The sequence below is a fragment of the Heloderma suspectum genome, chromosome 11 (genome assembly GCF_057233095.1).
Source record: "Heloderma suspectum isolate Gila_16-S chromosome 11, 16-S_ref, whole genome shotgun sequence".
NCBI classification, from domain to species: Eukaryota; Metazoa; Chordata; class Lepidosauria; order Squamata; family Helodermatidae; genus Heloderma; species Heloderma suspectum.
The window spans coordinates 38,251,529-38,266,886 of NC_139468.1; the positions used below are offsets into that span (position 1 = coordinate 38,251,529).

Here is a 15,358-nt window from a genome sequence, read left to right on the forward strand (position 1 = left end):
GAACCCCAAAGGTATATCAGTTAGCTACTCAAATAACTGACATGTTATTTAGCAGGTGGCAAAAGCTATTTAGTAACTCAAAACAATCAAGGTTAACTTTGTATGTAGACAAACCAAAGATTCAACCCAATGTCTTCATCGAGCTAGTGTTGGTTAACATGGACAGCAATACAGTAGGACCATAAATGCTATGTACATTTGCATAAATCGTAATCCATTTAATACTAATAGGAGGAAGTCAAACATTAAAGGTGTTTAGAGAAAGGGTGCCAGTTTTTAGGCATGTGGATATCCATCCACCCCTAGAATTGTCACAGAAGACTTCAGGCCACAGTATGTGGTCACTGAGCATATCACTAACTTTGTACCATTCTAAGAGCTGCACCAATACACATGTTTTGTTGACATCCACCATCATTTAACCTAAATCAACCAGACATATAACCATACGTTAGAGGACACACGTTTTTACAACTAAGCAGAACACACAGAAAATAAAATCCCAACCAAGAATATAATCCTATTGAGAACTTAAGGCAAATTGAAGAGTCACTGAGAACAAGTATTTGAAATATCATTTTGTGAAAATTTAAATTCCCTCAGTAAAATAAAGTAGTTCTCATCAATACTACCAGTGACAGAAGAGATAATTAAGAACTGTTCAGCCTGAAAGACGACAAACAAGAATAAAAATGTAAAAAACACTTTTATTTAACCATTTAAAATAGCATTGCACTTGTGTTAAGTAAAACGGGGATAAACATATGCATACATTCCTGATTTGAAAATTCAGTCAACCCATTCCATTTCTCCACTTCAAAAATGAGTTCTCATGCAAAAGACTGGAATCATTTAATAAAAAAACGTTTATCAGATGGTCATTAGCCCAAATCTTCTCTGGTTTAGATAACACCGTAGTCCATGCTAAAATATCCATGTCTTGGATGGACATACTCAGCAATCATGCATTAGTTCATTTCCTCAACCTCTCAATCAGTGGAACTGCCATCTTGATTTGGAACTCGTGGTCTCCCTTTGAGATTCTTCCTTTGTCTGGACTCTTTATAAAAAAATTAAAAGAAAAATGCTGTTGGAATACAGGTAATTTTATCCTTAAATTAAGCAACCAACATTGAACCGTCTTATCTGGACACATTTTCAACATGTTTTAAAAGGACTAAAGCAATGTCAAAATTAGTAATGTCAGATAAGTAGTAGTATTTAAGATTCCATTCACTGCTTTTCAGGATTACTATAGGGAAGGAGGATGTATGCCTTCACCAAATACAAAAATTCTGCTCTGGACCACTACCAAAATGGTAAGAAATGGAAGGTATTAGATCTGGACACAAGCTTTATCACATTTCACAATTAAAATTATGTAAATATATTTCCAAGTCCTTTAAGTATCTGTAAAGGAAAAAACATTCTGGTTGAGTTTAATGAAATTTTGATCAATTTCATACCATTTTCTGTGTGGTTACTTAAAAAGCACCAAGGAAGCTATTATTCTATAGGGTGTATAGCTGGTGAATTTCGTTTCCCAAACTCTTAGGCCTAACAATATAGTTTAGTTTAGGGGAACTCCAAAGCTAATGGGCGTTACTTCTGGAAGTTATAGACAGTAATAAGTGCAGCAAAATGGGGATTTCAAAGAGTGACAAATGTATACTGAACCCTCACAGCAAGCAGTAAGTACTACAAGAGGACCAAGTACATACTTCTGCCCCTACAGATTTAACAGGGATCCAATTAAATTATACCAAGTTTATTCTTTGGCTATACAACTATCCCTGAAATATAAAGAAAAACATATTTCTTTGTTTTATTTTGATCAACAGTTCTCAGTAAAACTGACAATTAAACACAATTACTAGGAAGGAACAAGTGTTCCCTTCCAATTTGTTTTCTTGAAGTATGCCTCACACCTTGAAAGCTACTTTAATTCAGGTTCAAGTCTATGTGGACAGCCAACCCCAGGCAAGTGGTTGTTCTGGTCAATCTGGTTTTGCAGCCCTTCCATATTTGCCTCCTCCTCCCTGTCCAGTTCTCAACTGTACCCATCTGTTCCAGTAGGTGTGACCACAGTTCCAAGGGGCAGCATCCAATGGATAAGCCAGCACCAATTATGCTGGGGAATCTCTGAGGAGTGCATAGCAGCAATTTGAATCTTTCAGTAATTTTGCTAATACAACAGAATGTTTGGGATGTGCTCAGGTACCACACTTCCTTGAAATTCCAAATTCAAGTAAATTTCAAATCTAAGCTAATTTATGAAATCCTGTTGGCACATAATCTTCTCACAAAGGCACTGTATTTTTCAACCTCACAAACAGTGAAGGATAATTGATCACTTTCAAGTCCATGAAAGGTCAGGGAGCTCTTTACTTCAACTTGTAACATGCAAATCCAGCTGCAACATGGCTTAGAACATGGAACCATTCAAAGTGTAACAAGAGAGGAACTCAACAGAGAACATGGGTGAGGCTAGGGCTGGAGAACTCCAAGTGACTGATCATGCAAGAACATACTGTACTTGGGGGGGGGGGGGGAGGAGATCAGCCCTGGATGGGCCATGTAGAAAACCTACCATTTTATTTAGATATATCCACCATCACACTGTGCTATAGATGTAACAGCATAGCTTAAGTAAGGCTACAGCCAGACCTGTTATGGTGCACCACAGGAAATTGTAGTAGAGCTTGTCTAGAAATAGCTTACGGGAAATTGGTAGCCATCTCTCCAAGATGCAGGTTTTTAATCAGTTCTCTTGGGTAATTTCAAACAAGAACATTAGTCAAATGTAAATCCAGCTGAGTCATCATCAAACATTTAGTGAGTCCAGAGACTAAACATCCAGCAAAACTGAATTCACCATTTGGTGGTACCATAGCAGCAGCTCGAAGAGGAAGAAGGGAAAGCCGTATGTTCACTTGAAAGGCCACCAAAAGGTTTTTGAAGTTGAGAACTCTTTTGAAAGCCTCCCATTTGGTTATTCCAAAACTGAATAGCATATTCAAGGGTTTTAGTAAGAACAAAGCCAACCCATACCACAAAAACACCCAAGCTTAAGCTGATGCACCTATTGACACTCTTTATATTACTTATTGTGCTATTGACACTAGAATTTGCTCTGGTTTACTGAAAGGTCTTCTCACTGTGCTCCAAAGCAAATGACGCTGCATTCTAGGAGAAAACTAGTTGTACTCCTGCCTCTTTCTATCAAGAAGAACAAAGTCCAAGTATGGATGACAATATTAGAAGCCCACATTAAAGACTTGGACTGTCAAATTTAAGAATGACATCCCACAATCTACATTCTATGATATTCCCCCCAGAGCCATGGGAAGTATAAATTGCATTTTTAAAAAATACAAGATTTGTGAATGAAATTTAGAATAAGAGAATGTGGCGGAAATGCTGAGATCCCTAGATAACTATTAAAACTACTTGACTTAATGCTTGAAGTATCCCATTCCATTCTGGAGTAGTGTCAGTGTCAGAAATAGACCTAGGCCGATATCCCCACTCAGCTTAACCTACCGCACAGGGTTATTGTGAAGATGTGGGGTGGGGACATAAACCACCCTGAGCTGAGGAGGAATAGGACAAAGATGTGGGGCTTCTTCCCAACAAATATACTTATGATCAGGCAGTAAGATTTGTTCTAAAGTCACGTACCGCGCAGAACTCTTCCTAAAGTGCCTTAAATTTATGCAAAGGGTTCCCAACTCTCAAAACCACTTTCATTAAGTTATGACTGCAATCCTATGCATATTCATTCAGTAGTAAGTCAGCAGGAATGGCTTATGAGTAAATATGCACAGGATTCCACTATGTCTTTAATTACCTTCCTATATTTAATGAATTACAATACTGTTAAAGCAGCTAGCCCATGTTGCAAGTTAGTTCACACAGTCTGAAAGATGCTCCCTACATTAATAAAAACTTGTTCAGTTTAAGTGAAAAGCAAATTGACTTCAGTCTCATTAAGGAATTAAATTGTGCTAAGAAACAGATATTCTAACCTACATTCTAACCTACTCATATTGTAAACATGAACTTATTTCTCGCAAAGCAACATTATTTTGCTTTTATTCAGTCCAATGCTAAAGGTTTTAAACAAAATTAATTTTGAATCCTGTCGAACGTTAATTGACTTGGGAATCCAAATTCTACATTGTGTTTGATGCACATCTCTCCTTTTTAAAGATACCATGCAGTAGGAATACCTTAAATCATACATATTCAAAATCATTCAATTCTGGATTAGGCAATGCATAACATAGCTGAGATTACCATAGGGTACATTTCCTGTTAAGTCAAAAAAAGTAAAGAGAATGTACTTCATTGTGATTGTCTTCAGCTTTGAATATAAAAAGGTGCTGTACATAAAAAAAAAAAATATGAGATTACTAAAGAGAGACATCAGAGAAGCAGGACAATATAGTTTTGTAGCTTGAGCTGTAAGTCTCTAGTTAAAATCTCAACCCAAACATGTAAATTGAAGGTGGCCTTACACCCTCATGATCTGTCCTGTACCTTGTTGTATCGAGTACTGAGCTAATGTATGCAAGTCACTTTGAGCATTTAAGTGATATATAAAACAAGGCATAATTTTCAAGCTGTTCGGCTACTTTTGGTGTGACCACACTTGTACAGTTTTGGTCACCGCACCTAAAAAAGGATATTGTACAGTCGGAAAAAATGCAGAAGGACAACCAAAATGATGAAAGGGTTAGAGAAACTCCCCTATGAGGTACCTTTACAATGTCTGGGACTGTTTAGCTAAGAAAAATGGTAAGTAAGGGGAGACATCATAGAGGTATACAAAATTATGCATGGTGTAGCCACCTAGGATAGGGAGATGGTTTTCTCCCTCTCTCATGATACTGACTGGTGGAAAATTCAGAACAGATAAAAGGAAGAACTTCTTCACACAGCATATAACTAAACTATGAATTTGCTATCACAAGATGTAGTGATGGCCACCAATTTGGATGGCTTTAAAGGGGGATTAGTTAAATTCTTAGAGAATAAGTCTATCAGTTGCTATTAGTGAAGATGGCTATATACTACCTCCAGTGTGCTGATGTATACCAGTTGCTGGGGAACATGGGCGGGAGGGTGCGGTTGCACTCATGACTTACTTATGGGTTTCCACAGGCAGCTACTTGGCCACTACATGAACAGAAAGTTGGACTAGATGGATCCTTGGCCTGATCCAGCATGACTCTTCTCATGTTTCATTTCTAATGCTAGAAGAATACTGGTATTTTCAATTGCCTCAAAAATATTTAAATTGGTAAAGTTGACAACTTGTTTAGAAGATAACATTGGAAATTCTAGTCAGGATTTTTGCAGTTAAAAATTAAAAAGGTGCCTTTAAAATGAAAGCAAGGATTTTCTATTAAAGGTTGACAGCTACAAAGAACTGAAGATATGAAGTACCTGTACTAGTCAAACAAGTTCAGCATAAATAAAACATACCTGGAACAGCTATACTCTCTTCTAGCTCCATATGAATCTTCCCAGCAATCAGAACCTGATGTGAACCTTAAAGAGAAAATACAAGTGTCAACAAATGGCATTCAACACAGACATCCAACGATAGCAGTGCTGAGCATGTTCAAGACCAAAACAATGACTTGATCCAAGTAACAGCAAAATACTATTCAACGATAAAAAAAAACCTGCCAGTTTAAGAACAGGGGTAATGCTATCTCATGTTGGTTTAAGTTCCACAAAGTCAGGAAATTGGAAACAAAGGCTGATGCCCTAACTGACATGCCCTGTGATCAGTGATGTTACACAATGTCACAAATAGTGCTTGCTTACAAACTTACCTTCCATAAACCCACACTTTCCCTTGGTCTCTCAGGCCCAAAACCAGATGGGGAAGATGGGGTGCTTGGGACCAGTAAAGATGCCCCATGTTGCCCTGGTCTTGCAATGCCTTATGAAGCCATCTGAGCCTTACTGTATTACTACAGTAATCCTCCTGTGAGTTGACACATGCCAGCGTGTTCCTTACATCAGTGGCTGGCAGGATGGGTTAAACTGTGAAAGGAAGCCCTGTTCTAACAGTAAGACTAGTTGCTCCATGGGGCATGTTTGCTGGTCCCAGGCACTGCATCCTCCCCATTTGGATTTGGGCCTGAGAGGCCAAGGGAAGTGTGGGTGCATGGAGGGCAAGTTGTAATCAAGCACAATTTCTAACATTGTCTAACATCATCACTGATCACGGGGCACTGCAGTTAAGGCGTCAGCTTTAGCCTCCAATTTCCTGGGTTTGTATTACTTGAGCCAACATGAGATAGCCTTACCTCTTGTCCTAAATTGGCAGCTTTTTTCATTGAATTTTCCTGGTTTTTGAAAAGGAAGTGGCAATCCTACCCTTCCCCAATGTATTTGAACCTGCTTTCTTGCAAGTTTACCTATACGATAAATGGGGTTGTAAATAACTGATGGTAATCACAAAGTCCTTTCAAGAAACAGGATTCTAAAACCTTGGGGAGAATTTCCAAGGATTGAGGAGGTTGTCTTCTACAGACAGTTGCTCTCCACATATAGAAAGCAGTTGAGAACAGCGAGGCAGGGGATAGCGCTAGTGAGCTCATCCTCAGTTCCTTTCCTCTAATGTAGGACTAACACATGATGAGAACTTAATAGGGCTAAATTCTCACAACCATCTTAATGAGTATATATAGTATGTGAATGCACATTCAGTGTAATGTGTAAATATAATCCTAGTGTGAGACACAATCCTTGCATGTCCTTTTCCCATCACAGAAAAAGAACAAGGATCAGGCCCTTCTGCCGCATTTCTGCTTTCAGAAAGGTGGTGTGAGGCCCTGATCCTTCTGCTCCCACCACCTGTGCACTCCATTCTCACCCATCCCAAATTTTCTGTGAGTCAAACTGCATGTTAAAGATGCAGCTACTTTTTTTTTTTTTTTTTAACTCAAAAGCTCATTGGACCCCATATGGATCAGGACCCTCGAACAGTGGATACAAGGCTTTTTGCCCTATGCTTGCAATTTACATTACAACTGCATGCCTTTTTGGCAGTGTAAATTGGAGGGAAATTGGGACCTCAGCAGTGGGGGGAATTAAAGTCCCCATACCCCACCATGCTAAGGTCCCAATCCACATAGTAACATGTAGTCTTACCTTGTGAGGTCACATTCCATAACTAATGGAATGGGCACTGCACCTCAAAGTCCTCTGTACTAGAGATATTTTCTGAAAACCTTTTGAATATTGGCAGCATTCTACCTTCAGAGTGAAAGTGAGTATGTCCAACATAACTTTGCCAGCACTTGCTGCCATAGGCTTTCATGGGGCAAAAAAACCTTAGTAACTTTTGAGGCACTGCTCAGAATTTCACTAAACCAATGAAAGGCACACCTGCTTGAAAAACCTAAGGAACATACATCAGTAGTTTTCACAAAAATGTGAAAGACAGATATAATATGCCAAGCCACAGCTTTGAGTAAAAATTACAAATGCGTCAATTTTCAGCACTTTTTAACATGCTGTACCTGTGGCAATTTTTATCGGATTGGTTTGAAATTTTGCACAACTGTAGACCTAATCAGATAGATCGTGGATGCCAAATTTCAAGTTATTAGCTCAACAGCTGTCATTTTATAAGCAACAGAATTGTGAAGCTCATAAGGGCAGAACCTTTTTGGCAACTCACCTTAAGTAAAGGGGCACTCCCATTCGCCTTTAATTTTCTTTAAAAAGCTATGGCTAGGTCCTACTTCTCAAAAATTCTACTGAGGGCAGTTATTAGACTGCAGTACATTTTAAGTATACATGAGAAAGCTTTCTCTGAAACTACATTTGTTAATTAAGGTTGCCCATCTTTTTTTTCCTCAGTGTTAAGATTCATTTTGTAACCCAAGCCACTGATACATGCATATTCAGTTTCTGAACTTGCAACCTGATCTGAAACATATTTATTTGGAAGTAAGCCTCACTTACTGATGGCTAACTTCCTTAAGCATGTTCGACTGCTGCCTTAGATTGTAACCCCAAGCCACTCAGAAATATATTTGACAGAAATCAATAGGACTTCTTCCAAGTAGGTATTTTTAGTTTGTTTTATTAAACAAAAACCTAAAGTGTACCCTGTCTTTATTCAGTTAGAAACAAATTTTAAAATAACCACATTGCATTCAGTTTGAACAGGAATTTGTGTTTTACTCTTATTAAGGGAAAGTATACACAATGGTATGCTCAAAACTGCAAAACAGTCATTCAAACAAGTTCAAACCCATTCTTACCTTAACAAAAAAAAAAATCTGTACAGTTCTTGAAAGCCATTACTTATGGAAGTGGTAAACATTCATAGAATACCTAAACAAAGAAAAATGTGTTTAGATTTATTGAAAAAAAAATTGTTCATCGTTTGCAGATATTCTAGAGTTCAGCAATGTTTTTAAGTTGTTTCCTACAGCATATAAGGAAAGCATAATAGCCTTTTTGTTCAATGCAGCTTATTTTCACCACCACACAAGAGAAAAACAAGTCACAGGTATCATTATGGATGTTTATCCCCAAAACAATGTTCGAACTAGTTGTAAGTATATCAGAAGGCAAATATGCTTTAGTCTTCCTATTTATTCTCCAAATCCTGGTACACTTCCTCAAACACCAAAACACATATTATAAGATTTCTACTGTCTATTTGAAGCCACAAATTACACCATCTTAACTGAAATCCCACCTATAATCCTTTCGTGTCCAGTTTTGAGACTTAGATTTCACCTTCACCACTCCCCTGAAGTATCTGAATTCTGTAACCTCCACATTTACACTTGCCTTCAGCTTTATTTTCTTGCATTGCTGTAAAAGTCTTTATGTAACTTAGTCACAGTAAACTTTTTTCCCAACAACACAGCCTAGTACAAGTTTCCAGTAATTTAGAAAACCACAATGTCAAGTCCACAGGCATACATTTAAGGGACCACTAGCTACTAGTAAATGCTGATCCTTAAAAGTAAACACATCTGAGAAATAAAGTGGAATTTGCTGTAAGACAGCTCTTGATTCTGTAATCAGTTGAAACCAGTAAGCCTCCAAAACTTTTAAAAATAAATTTGCAAACATGCTAAAAATACAACAAGTATGTGCTCCATGCTATGATTTTCTTCTCTGGTAAGCTCCTTATTTCACTCAAGGTTTAAGATATCCTAAATTTTAGCTCCACAGGAAAATGAAAAATTCTAGAACAAGGTCAAATTAGTGAACACAACAATTTAACAAAACATCACTGCAGTTCTTCCAAACACAAAAGTCAAATTTTAAGGTATAACTTGCAGAGAATAGGCATTTGAAGACTTCAAGCAGCCAAGGAAAAGTAATCGCTAAATAATCCATTTAAACTTTTACTATCAATTAGTATTAAGGAGTTTTAAAATTAACTCCAATAATAAAACTGCAGAAAATGCAAGCTTATGAAAGATAGGCAATGACACTTCAAGAAAACTGCCTTCTACAACTTTTAAATTGCTCATTCTATTTTACATCCCATTTTATTTTACATCCCATTTTACTAAATCATGTTTTCCACTCATCAGAGATTCCAATTCTTATGTAGAACTTTACTCAGTTATACAACTGGCACATACACAAAAGGCTCATGTATTTAAAGAAGTTCATTTTATTCATCACAAGCACAAACATGTTATATTTTTAACATGTCCCATCAACCAAGAAAGTAAACAGCCTTTTCTGAAGCCTGTTTTCCTATCACTAGTTTAGAAAGAGTTAAAAGCCAACACCCCACGTACAGAAAAACAAGTTTTATATTTGAGAGAAAGAGACAGACATGGCGCCTTTTGTTCTTACAAAAAATAGACGAATTGTTTCCTCTTTTCAGAAGCAATGGAGAACAACCACCCTTTGAAGTTCTTAGGAGTTTGTAGTAGACATATAAGGAGTCATAATGCACCTTTCATTTCCCTCCCCCAAATATTTTAGGAGGGGTGTTGCCTCAATTTGCTGCAGCCCCCCACCCTGTGAAGCCCCACACACATGCTGCATTGGGGTAGCAGACTGTCATCAAGGATACCTGCAATTCACAATCTATTCTATTAAGAAAATAATTCACAGGATCCCCCATGCATACTTTTCATTCTGTATTGGGGAGAAGGGCATCAGCCCTTAATGCTGGGGAAACGTATAGCCAATGCCCACCCACCCCCCATTTCTGCTGCAGAATACGGGGGGGGGGAGAGATAAAGAAGGGTGAAGGGAACTCTGCAGTTCCAATGGCGGCTCTGGTTTGACACCAACCTTCTTGTATACCAGGTTCTGCACCTAGCCCAAGAGTCCTTATCCGGAACCCCTAATTTGAATTTAAGATCTCCTCTAATTTGGAGATCGAGGAAGTTTTAACACCAGTTCAATTAACACAAAGAGGAAGTAAAGGAAAGCAAAACCAGCGGGTTTCACCTCCAGCCTTCAATGTCAGGTTCTGTCCCCACCCCAGAAGCCCCTCCTTGGTACCCCGATTTGAATTGGGGATGTAGACTCAAATGGGGACCTTGAAAACTCCCAGGACAAGGCAGGTAAAGTGAGCGAGGGACCTGACCTTTTCTCTTCTCTCCCACCTCGAACCAAGATCTGCTCTTCCCTCGACACCCCCAATTCGAGCTGGGGAGCCCACCCCAAATAGGGAAAACGGGGGTGCCGTCCCATTTCTGCCAAGGAAAGCCCGGGTGAAGGGGGCGACTGGGGCGTTCTTCCCTTCTCGGATCTCAGGATCTGCTGCTGTGCCGGGAAGCCCGAATACCTGACGCGCCCGAATCGAATTGGGGGGGGGGAGAACCCCCCCCCCCGCGCTGGAAATTGAGGCGCTTCCACCGCGCTTCTCTTCTAGGGCGAAAAGCGGCGGCGAGAGGCGCCCGGGGTGGCTTTCCCCCTCCCTCTCCCCGTCTCCCAGGCGGCTTCAAGGACATCTTGTTTTCCTTCTCAAGGACAAAGAGACAATGGCGGGGGAGGGCGGAGGGAAGGAGGGGAGAGAACATGGAGGGCGAAGGGACGGCGATACTCACCATCCTGAGCCGAGAGGCAGGGGCGCGAGCCGGGCACGCCGAGCGGTGGCCGCCGCCGCCGCGGCGCTTCCCTCGGCCGCCCCGCCGAGGAGGCAGAAGGCGCGGCCGAGCCGAGCCAGCCCCGCCGCCTCTCTTCGTTTGCGCCGCGGCCGTTCCGCCCGCGCCTCTGTCGAAAGCGGGGCAGGCCGCCCCCCTCGGAAGCCTGGGCCCGGCCGGAGCCCCCCGAGCCACTGGCCGCCTCGGGCCGGGGAGGTCTGGGGGAGGGACGCGCCCGAGGGAGACGAGGAGCAGCAGCAGCCCGCGGCAGCTGCTGCCTCCCCGGCCATCTTGCGCCGTGTGTGCGTGTGAGGGAAGGGAAGCCTCTGCCCGTCTTCATCGCCTCTCAGCGAAGCCTTCCTCTCTCCTCCCCTCCCCCACCCGCGCCCCTACCCGCGCCCCTACCCAGCGCCACAAAATGGCCGCCCGCGCTCCCTCCGCCGCTACTGCGGCAGGGAGGGCAGGGGACGTGGGCGGGGCTTGCGCGCGGCCCGGCCCGGCCCCGCCTCTCCCCGCACCCACCCCGCTTCTCCATCGACGCACGCGCGACAGCCGCGGCCCCATTGGCCCTTTTGTCTCCTGAATGCTATTGGCCGCCGCCGCCGCCGCCTGGCTTTCTCCTGTCACGGGGCCGCGGGTTGCTCTTGGCTCGTGCTGTTTCTCCCTCGCTTTCGCTCCCCCCCCTCCCCTCCCCCCCCCCCGGCTGCCTCGTCGTCAGCTTCACTCCCAGCGGTCGCTGGCGGATTTAAAAACAACACAGGCGAGCAAACCGCATAGCGCTGGATGACGCGAGGACACCCCCCCCCGCCTCGCAGCTGCCTCTTCTTCTGATTGGCTGGAGGAGGGTTGCTCTCGCGCCCTCTTCCCGCTCTGCATCCATCGCCGCCGCCGCCGCCCCCCACTACCTGGCTGCTCCGATGACGAAACGCTTCCTCGAGCTCGCCTCAGAGAGAGAGATTGGGGGAAGGGAGGGAAATCCGCGCCGCTGATTGGCTGGGAGTTGGGCCCGCGCTCTGCGCGCGGGATGATCCCCTCAGTATTGATTACATTGAAAACGTGCGATTTTCAATCAAAGATGATCTTTAAAAAATGTAGTCACGGAGGGGCTGGCCCCGTCTCCCATCGTCTCCGGCCAGAAATGACACTCGCCAGCCAAATAAAAAAAAAAACAAGGACGCAATCCTATGCATGTTTAGGCGGGGGGGGGGGGAAAAGTCCTACAACTCCCAGCATCCCCCGGCCAGCATGGCAGGCTGGGGGATGCTGGGAGTTGTAGGACTTCCCCCCCCCTGTCTAAACGTGTATAGGATTGCGCCCTAAGTCCCTGAAGACTGACAGGCAAATTAAGCGCAAGTGATTCGGAATCGCCACATTTGCTTGGGAGTAAATCCTATTGGACTCAATGCGATTTACTTCTGAATGCGCCAGGTCCTGTTTTGTGGGTCTCTCCACCATCGGCATAGTGTTGATTTGTTTTAAAAAAATGTAAAAGAGGCCGACTGTTCAAAGCGTTGGTAAATCGGTCCAGCCCCTAGCTGATCACAGCACTTGCGGGTTTTGCACCTTGGTGCAAGGCCACATTTTAATAAATACCTCTAAATCTATGAAACATTTGCAGTTTCAATGAGCACGTGCAAAGTGTTTCTCATCTCTTCAGTTTGGGATTTGCCTGTGAGCAAACATACATAAGGAAAGCACTTGTGGCTGTGACAGACAGGACTTTCCCTTTTTATTGATTTGTTTTAAAATTTTCTCGGCTGCCTTTCAGGGCGGAAGCCCTCCCAAAGCGGCTCACAGCAATATTAAAAGCATTAAAAACATAAGCACATAAAATAGCAATAAAAGCAGCAATAAATGCCGACAATAAAACCAACACCAGCAGCAAAAACAGCGACAACAGCAATCATATCAAGAGAAGGCCACGGTAAAATAATTCGCTCTCAAGGCATTCTTAAAAGCCTGCAATGGCAGAGCATGGTGGACCTCTGATGGTAACTTGTTCCAAAGGTGTGGGGCCACCGCAGAGAAGGCCCTCTCACGCGTGGTCACTGCTCTCACGGATGGGCAGATAAGAAAGGCCTCGCTTTCTGATCTCAAAGTGTAGGCAGGCTGATATGGGTGAAGGCGGTCCTTCAGGTAACCTGGTCCCAAGCTGTTTAAGCCTTTAAAGGTCAAAACCAGCACTTAAAATTGGGTTCGGAAACACACTGATAACCAGTGCAGCTGGTGCTGTATAGGCATTATGCGATCAAATTGCCTCACTCCTGCCAGTACTTGGGTGGCCGCATTTTGCAGCAGCTGAAGTTTCCGAACCGTCTTCAAAGGCAACCCCACATACAGCTCCTTACAGTAGTCCAGCCTGGACTTGACTAGTGCATGGACAACTGAGGCATGGTCGTTCCTCTCCAGGCAGGGCCACAGCTGGCCTACCAGCCTAAGCTAGTAAAATGCACTCCTGGACACCACAGCCGCCTGGGCTTCCCCAGTTGGCTCAGAGGCCAGGAGGACTCCCAGACTGCGCACTTGATCTTTCAGGGGGAGTGCAACCCCACCTAAGACCAGTTGGAAACCTCCATCTGAAGTAGCTGGTTTCCCAACCCACAGTACCTCCTCCGTCTTGTCTGGATTTTCAGCTTGTTCACCCTCAACCATCCCAAAACAGCTTCCAGACACTGGTTCGAGAATTCCGCAGCCGCCCTGGGATATGCAGATGGAAACGAGAGGCAGAGCTGAGTATCATCCACATACTGATGAAATTTCAGCCGAAACGTCCTGATGAGCTCCCCCAAAGGTTTCATTTAGATGTTAAAAAGCATGGGGGGCAAGACAGAACCTTGCAGCACACCACAGGCTAACAGCCGTGGGATGGAACAGAAGTCTCCCAGCACAACCTTCTGAGAGGGCTCCTCCAGAAAGGATCGGAACCACTTTAAAACTATGCCTCCCAAGCCCAATCCAGATAAACAATCCAGAAGGATACCATGGTCCATGGTATTGAAAGCGGCTTCTGAAAGAGGCCAGAAGAACCAAAAGGGTTGCACTCCCCACATCCATTCCCCGGCGTAAGTCATCAGCCAGGACAACCAAGGCTGTTTCTGTCCCATAACCTGGCCTGAAATCTGATTGGAATTAATCTTGGTAATCAGTTTCATCCAAAACGGCTTGGAGTTGTGAGGCCACCACACACTTCAGCACCTTGCCCAAGAATGGCAAATTGGACACAGGGCAGTAGATATCCGATACCATAGGATCTAAATTTGGTTTCTTCAACAAGGGCCTCACCACAGCTTCTTTCAAAGCTACAGGGACCTCACCGTCCCTCAAGGAGGCATTTACTACCTCGGAGGTCCGGATATCCAGTCCAGCTCTGGCAGATTGCACAAGCCAGGATGGACAAGAGTCTAAAGGGCAAGCAGTAGGCCTCAGCCCTCCAAGCAGTTTGTACACATCCTCAGGTTGCAGAAGCCAAAAGGCATCCATAACATGACTAGATGGTGCATCAGCCCCATCCATATCAGACAAAACAATGGCATCTAAGTCAGCACAAATTCTCCCCTTCAGAGACAGGGAGACATTAAAACCCATTATATATTAGAAATATTGTTAGAAGCTAGCATTTAAAAAAAAAACAGGCAAAAAAGGTATAAGGCATGAATCAGTGGTAGCTATGACTATTAAATTATTAATAGGTCTTTCCCCACCCCACCAGCCTTAACATAATAAGGCTCAAGGCTATTACCATCCTCAAGGCAATTAAGGGCTTGTTAATAGTCCAAAATGGCTAGCTGGCTGCTGAGAAACTCTCTTTGCATTTGAATGTGGCTCTGATTCAAGCCAGCCAGTGGGGGAAGACACAAAACAAACATCCAAATGAATAAAGAATTTGAAGTAAGTCCCGCAATGACACAATAAAATAGACAAAAGGGAGTCCAATAGCAATATGTTCTCTAAAGGCAGGTTATTTCTTAAAATAAAACCTGACTCTAGCTATGCGGTCCAGGACTCCAAAGGAATAGTAGGCCTCAGTTACATGCATTGGCCTGATTCACCTGTAAAGACAACACAGAGTATGGGTTGAGTATGAGTTGTGGTTGAATCATGGGTTGTCATTATGTGTGAACCCTGCACTATAGTTTAGTTATGGGTTGTTAACCATGAACAACCCAACAACAGGCCACGGGTTCTCTTCCTGTTGTTAATGGTTAACAATCCTTAGTTAAACCATAATGCAGGATTCATACATGAGGACAACA

At 43.1% G+C, this 15,358-nt stretch overlaps 1 long non-coding RNA gene across 1 annotated transcript; it reads right to left on the minus strand.

Moving 5' to 3' along the window:
• Positions 1-687: 687 nt before the first annotated feature.
• Positions 688-11,413, minus strand: LOC146337255 (uncharacterized). The gene is made up of 4 exons (XR_014785411.1): positions 11,070-11,413; positions 8,295-8,367; positions 5,491-5,556; positions 688-1,060 (listed from the first exon to the last, which is right to left on the minus strand). It is a non-coding gene; the product is annotated as an uncharacterized LOC146337255 (long non-coding RNA).
• Positions 11,414-15,358: the final 3,945 nt, after the last annotated feature.